Here is a 7,054-nt window from a genome sequence, read left to right as displayed (position 1 = left end):
CAGTCCTCAGCTGCAGCTGGAATCAGAAATAGTGCCAAGGGGACAGGAGGAAGAGCACGAACAGATGCTGACACAATGAACAGCTGCACATCAGGAATCTTCCTTGATAGCAGTACCACCAATTGAAAGGTGTAGAGAAGGAAATAGCACCTTGACTGATGTTAGCAGATGATCTGACCAAGAATAAAGATTATACTTGTTACCATGGTGTCCTATAAATATCTTTTCTTTTCTCCTCATCACTATGTTTTGTTAATGCCTTAGGTTCATTTACACGGGATGTTTTTTTCCACGTACCTCTTCCCAACACTACAACTTTTTACCTGGATAAATCCTAAAATTCTATAAATAATTTAGGACTCAAGACTCAGACCTGGAACCATCTGTATCAGGAAATCTGCACGATTCCTTAGTTACAATGTGTGCTCTTGTAGTTTTCTCTGTAAAATTATCACTGAACTCACCGCAGTGTACTAAAATGATCTGTTCACTTAATTATTCTCCATTTGGACTGTTGACAATTTTGGGAAGAATTACTATCTACTTAACCTGTTTAAACAGAGATGACTACATTATTGTGAAATCCAGGAAAAAATGAAACTGCAGGGTCCCTTGTTCAAAAAGCAGGGAAACAATTTTGTTAAAGATACTCAGTTATAAAGCTTTTAAATTTCTTCCATGGTCACTTTCTTGACTTGTCATGGTGATTTTGCACTTGCTAGTCAATGTCACTCTAAGTAAAAAAATAAATGAATAAAATTTTAAATGATTAGCATGAATTGTATGTTTACCTTTATATTGTACAATTAGTTTTAAATGCAAATATAAGAGTATTTAACTCATGTGTGGAAGCATTAAATTACAAAACATATTTTATAGCTCGTACATGCCCAGGTATTTCATTCTCAGCAGGACAAAGTAATTACTGCACAAAATAAACTCAACAGGTTTTATTGGATTTGATATGTACACATTCTACTGAAACTCTGTACCTGTGGTTTACTGATTAGTGAGAAAAAAAACGAAAAGGAAAAGAACTATGGGTTACCCTTTCCTTCTAAGTCATCATTTCAGCTTAGGTGGTTGGCTGACACAGGGAAGTCACATGAAGAAGAAAGAATACAGTTGAGTTTCTTAGTCACTCAGTTTTCTTAGAACATCACTGTTTCTTTCTGCAAGTTTGGGTTTGAATGAAAAGTGTGGCTTCTTGGAGCTGTCACCACCCCAATTAATCATAGATGTAAAATGCTTACTTCGTACTTGCCGTGAGTCTTGCTTAACTCCACCACACCATGGGACCAGGATTCTGTGCTCGAAGGACGCTGGGAGCACTATCTAGAGAGGGGTAGCAAGAAGTCTGCCCCTTGTCCCTGAAGGAGAGCAGATTTTGCCCCCCCCCCCAAATATGGCTCTATGGTATAAAGATTATCTTGAGCTGATTGTTTTTAAGAAAGAGCAAACGCAGGAGAAGCTCTGAAAACCAAGTAGAAGTTACCCTTTTGTAAGGGAAACTTACATTTATAAGGGAAATCTCCATTTGTCAGGGGGTGTCCCTCTCTATAACAGGAAGAGGAGGGTGACTAGATCTCTAGAAATTCTTACAGTGGAGAAGACAACTGACTTAACTCCTCATAACAACCCTACCCTTGTTTACTGTGCTTTGCCTGGTAATCTTCCATAGCAGGCTTCCCTCTCTCAGCATCTTCTTGTCTTTAGCTGGAGATGGTATTTAAGGTGATGGCTTGGGTCATTCTGCACAGTTTCTCAGTTTTGCTAGGTCTCTCCCACGTATACAGGAATTATACATGTAACTAAACTTCTGGGGTTTTTTTGTTTGTTTTTCTCCTATTAATCTATCTTTCATTAAAAGGGGTTCACAGCCAGGAACTTAGAGGGGAAGACAGAAAATTATCTTTCGCCCCCTACATCCCACTAGACCTCACTAATAAAACACACAAGTTCAGAGCTAAAATCTTTAACAATTTCAGTACAGCCACAGCCAAACATTAAACACCCATCATGGATCCCCCTGAGCACAGGGCCGTACATGTGCCTCACCTCCATGAAACTAGCGCTGCTTCTAAATTGTGAGAACATAGCAGGATGCATGGTCCTGTATCAAGGGTCCACTTCTCTAAAATGTCTGTCTCCTGTCCTTGAGTACAGGAGGTTGAAGAAATCCACCACATGGCCCCATGTTTTGGAGGGAAGCTTCATCTCTGGGAAGAAGCGAAGAAACAACTGAAGTGGCAGGAGCTGATTTCCTGCCCAGCGGCTCTGCGTTCCCCTGGCTGTGTGCCAATTTGCACTGGAGCCCTGTGCGACCTGGGGCGACTATTCCAGTCTCTGCCTTGAGTAGTGAAGGCTTCTCTGTGTTCTGGTAAGTTAAACAGGGTGTTTGCCTTGTTCCCCTTGTCTGTTTTCCATTTCTAAGTAATTGGTATTTAAGCAGCTACTTAAACTCCTCTCTGTCGAGTATTGATAGGAATTGGCAAAGCCTACTAAGGAAGTCATCATTTGGCTAGGTTTTCACAAAGGCTTTGCTCAGCTGAACAGAGACCTTGCTTAACCTTTTTGTTTATTTATTTGTTCTAAGATTTTTCAGTGCAAAGTGAGTTTGAGATGTTTTATATAATAATATACAATTAAATTCACTTCATTTCCATTCAGTTAAAAAATAAAAAAGAGTGAGGACCTACACATACTAAATTATCTTAGATTTTAAGCCTTGATTTTCTTCTGTGTATAATGAGGATATAACATACATTTCACGGAATTATGATGATGATTACAACTCAAACTATGAAAGCACCCAACAAAATTCTGGACTCAGGGTAAACAGTCACCTCAAAGGTGTGTGCAAGGACCATGGGGGATGCAGAATTGATGTCACCACCTCTCCCCATAAACTGCTCCCAATGTGGCCAGTGAGAGAGGCAGAAGGACAGTGTGGTGGGACTGAGCACCAAGGCTGAGTAAATCTAACTTTAGAGGAAGGCACTGCCACCGAAAGTAGCTAAGGCTCCTGACTTTGTATTTATAAAAAGACCCCTGTAGGGTGCAAAATGTGCCAACCCAAAATGTCTCTCTATGGGGCGAAGTATTTCTGGTTAAAAACAAGGCCCAAAAGACTCAGGCAGAAACTCTGACCTTCCCCCTAACTGCCTAAATGAATTTTGATGAAGGGCCTATTTCCAGAATAGATCTATCACCAGAGATATCTGCAAAGAATATGGAGTAGGTCTGGTGGGGGAAACTCTTAGAGATCAGAGTCCACTTTGTGTCCCATTGTCTCTGCCTGGCCCGGCAAACATTTATTTACCAGACATTTGTTTGTCCATCTCCACGTGAGTTGCCTTCCTCCCCTCTGAAGTCCCAAAATGACTACTCCCAACATCGTCGTCTTTAGCTAAAGATGGTCTGTAAGCTGAAGGCTTCAGCCACACTGGGACTGACTCAGTTTTCCTGGGTCTCTCCCATGTACGCGTTACTAAACTTTTAATTGATTTTTCTCTTGTTGATCTTCCTCTTGTCAACTTAATTCTTAGACCAGTCAGAACCTAGACGGGTAGAGGAAAATTACTTCCTCCATGACACCCCTTACAGGCCAGACACTGTGCCAGGTAATGAGGATGCACTAGGGATCTAGAGAAACAAATAGGCCTCTTATTACAGGCACAGGAGGCCTATTATTATAAGTGTATTTGTCATCTATAAAACTGATAGAATAATATGGACCCCTCCAGTTTTCTGTGCTGTTCAAATGAGTTCTTGTGCAAGAACTCTTTGTAAAGTGATTTCTCCTCAGATGCTCATTGATAACTTACTAGGTGCCAGTCATTATGTTAGAGGCTGAAGATGCAAAGATAAATATGCATCCTTTTAAGAGCTTAACCTCTAGGAAGGGAAGGAGTAGAAATGAAAATAAATAATTTCTACAGAATGAGATAAAGTCAAAATGCTTTGGGGGATTAGGTAAAAGAAAGTCTAGTGTTATTTAAAGGGGGTTGTATCATAAAATACTTGACAGAAGTTCTTTATATTTGAGCACAACTTGAAGGCAAGTTTGCCTGGGTGATCAAGGCAGGAGAAATATTATAGATAGAGGAAACTGTGTGTGTGTGTGTGTGTGTGTGTGTGTGTGTGTGTGTGTCTGTATAAAAGGTCCTGGATAGAGTGGTTGAGTTAAAGAGAAAGTGTTTCTCTCCTTTATTGACTATTTTTAAATTACATCTATCAGGTGTCTCATCAATTTTAGGAAAAGTGTTTAAAAAATAAATATGTATAACTGAATCACTTTGCTGTAAACCTGAAACTAACACAACATTGTAAATCAACTATACTTCTCATATACTGATAAAATAAAATTTTAATTAAAAAAATCGATCTCTTGTAACATTTAAAACATGTTAGTCATGTGGACTCTATGATGGGCACAATGTTGCATTATGCAACTATGTCCTTACAAAATAGGTTTGATCTCTATTCTCTTATTTGACAATTATTTATAGAGTGCCTAGGATGTCAGATGTCTTGTCAAGTGTTGGGGTACAGAGATAAAGCAAGACATTGTCTTCATTCACTTTACTGTCCAGTGGCAAGGAAAATAAATGATTAATGTGGAGTATTATACTTGTCGATAATTTTTAAATTAGAAGAGACAAAAACTTAACTAAAAAGGAGAGACAGAGAAAGAGAGAGAGAGAGAAAGTGAGACAGAAATAGGAATTCATCGGTTTACATTAAAGGGCAGGGATGAGGATGTCTTCAGAGAAAACTGAATCCAGGGTCTTGGAGAAGAGCAGGAATCTCTTTTACTGTCCAGGCTATGCTTCTCTTCAAGGGTTACGTTAATTCTTTCCAGCTGCTTTAGAGAAAGATTATAGGAGGTGAAACTGATGCTATTATCAACCTCCAATTTGAGAACCCAAGGGAATATCTCTGATTAGCTGAGTTTGGGTGTGTGTGTGCATCATACATCAACAAGTGTGTCCAAGGGAGGTTTCTCCTGGGTCAAGGGCCTATCCACACAGACGCTGGGGGAGCTAGAGAATCTCTCCATTCCAAGGGCATTCAGGCACAAGTCCTGCAGGTCCACAGTGAGCAAGAGACTGGTTAGGGGTGAGAGGAGGGTCTGAGACCTTGCTTTTGAACTGAGCTTTCAGATGATATAAGTTTAGCAGCTGAAGGGAGGTGGGGCAGGAGGGAGGGGAATTAGGAAGAAGCAGTAGATTGGACACAATCATAGCAAAAGCTCCAACAACTGAACACGGAGCAGAAACAAGAAGATGAAAAAAGTACGGCCCCAGAGAAAACGAGTCACACCATGATAAAGTGCACTGGCACAATGCAAATGTGTCTCCTGCAAACAAATGCAGAATGAAGGTAAGACAGTATTATTAATGGTGTTCTTTCTCTCTGAACTTACAACAATTATGTAAGTTGAACTTACATAATTCAGCTTACATTTGAATTATGTAAGTTCAAAGAATATTGTTTAATAAATGTTTCTCAAGCCTTAATTATCTTTAATGGCAAAGCTTTGATCTTAAATAGCAAAACTGATAACAAAAGAAAGCTTATTAATATTAATAATGGTTTGTTTTAGGTCTTCTCGGCATAGGATAACAAAATTCCATTAGAAATTTTCATCCAAATTCCCTGACTTCTCTGGTTCCCAGCAGGGTAAGAACATGGTATTGGCAGGAGCTTGTGGAAGCACCTGGAACTACATTGATGCTGGATGACACCCAAACAGCCATTCAGGTTGGGATCCCTTTCTCCTCTTCTGCTCTGGTGACTCTTGCCCATTTTTTAGGTTCAGCTCAAATGTTACCTCCTCTGTGACGTTTTAAAATATCTTCCCATTATGCCTGTGCAAAAGCAGACCTGTACTGGCCAGCAGACCAGGTCAGGCGCTCCACGGAGTTAACCACTGCTTTCCGTGCAGCCATCGTTCTGGCCAAGCTCTCCATCATCCCCGTGCCCTCCCTTGCAAGGTACTGGCCGCTGTGGCTCTGTGCTGGTGCACCTCATCCTGGCCCCAGGGGCCCTGGCATCGTCTCAGCCCCTGTGCCCAAGAAGCTGCTGCTGACGGCTGGTATTGATGACGGCTGCACCTCTGCCAGGGGCTGCACCGCCATCCTGGGAAACTTCGCCAAGGCCACTTTTGATGCCATTTCCAAGACCTACAGCTATCTCACTGCTGATCTCTGGGAAGACATGGTGTTCACCAGATCCCCTATCAGGAATTTACTGACCATCTAGTAAAGACCTACACCAGAGTTTCTGTGCAGAGGACCCAGGCTCCAGCTGTGGCCACCACATAGTTTTATATGAGAAAATTAAGTGAATGAAGCTGAAAAAAAATATCTTCTCACCCTTCTTCCAACTCTCAGAACAGATGGGCTTGCTTATCTCATATTTCCAAAGCAGTACTTCATACAGTGGTTTCCAGCTCCTTATTTGATACATTTTATCATTAGATTAGATCTTTCTGGACACTCAAACTATGCTTATTCATTTAAATGGGACCTGGAATCCATTTACTCATTATATACATTATTGTAATAAACTGATGAATGAATGAACCAACAAATCTTTTGTTCTGATTCAAATGTTTTATAAAATATACATCTATATTCTCAGTCAGACAGGTCCATCTCCCCACCTCCCACTGCTAACACTTCCACCATAGATGGTGTAAAGAAGGGTTTGGGCAGAGGAAAATGAGAAATAATATTGTATTCCTTAATCTGGAACAATTAGTTAAAAATATGTATATTAGAAGGTTGTTTTGGGGATCATATGAGTTAACTTATTTTTAAAGAATGTTTTAGTGATGAATCTTGATATAAATGCAAGGGCTTATTAGTGAAGCTATAGGCCAAAGCTAAAAACAATCGAGGAGGTAGAGCAGAGTTCGGTACTCAAGTTGACGTTCCATTTAGTAATCAAAAATGTGAGCCCTGGTAATGTGGAAGGTATACTTTCTTTTCCCCAACACCAGCTGCTAACCCCAAATGGTCCACTGTTCCCTCCCTGGATGCTCCTT

The 7,054-nt window shown here is 40.4% G+C and overlaps 1 pseudogene; it reads left to right on the top strand.

Annotated features, from left to right (window-relative positions):
• The first annotated feature begins 2,195 nt into the window (after positions 1–2,195).
• On the top strand, positions 2,196–6,329 carry LOC136136931 (small ribosomal subunit protein uS5 pseudogene; annotated as a pseudogene).
• The last annotated feature ends 725 nt before the right edge of the window (positions 6,330–7,054 follow it).

Source organism: Phocoena phocoena, chromosome 17, assembly GCF_963924675.1.
Source record: "Phocoena phocoena chromosome 17, mPhoPho1.1, whole genome shotgun sequence".
Classification (NCBI taxonomy): domain Eukaryota; kingdom Metazoa; phylum Chordata; class Mammalia; order Artiodactyla; family Phocoenidae; genus Phocoena; species Phocoena phocoena.
The sequence above is the reverse complement of the archived record's forward strand: the minus strand, read 5'-3'. Positions and strand labels throughout refer to the sequence as shown.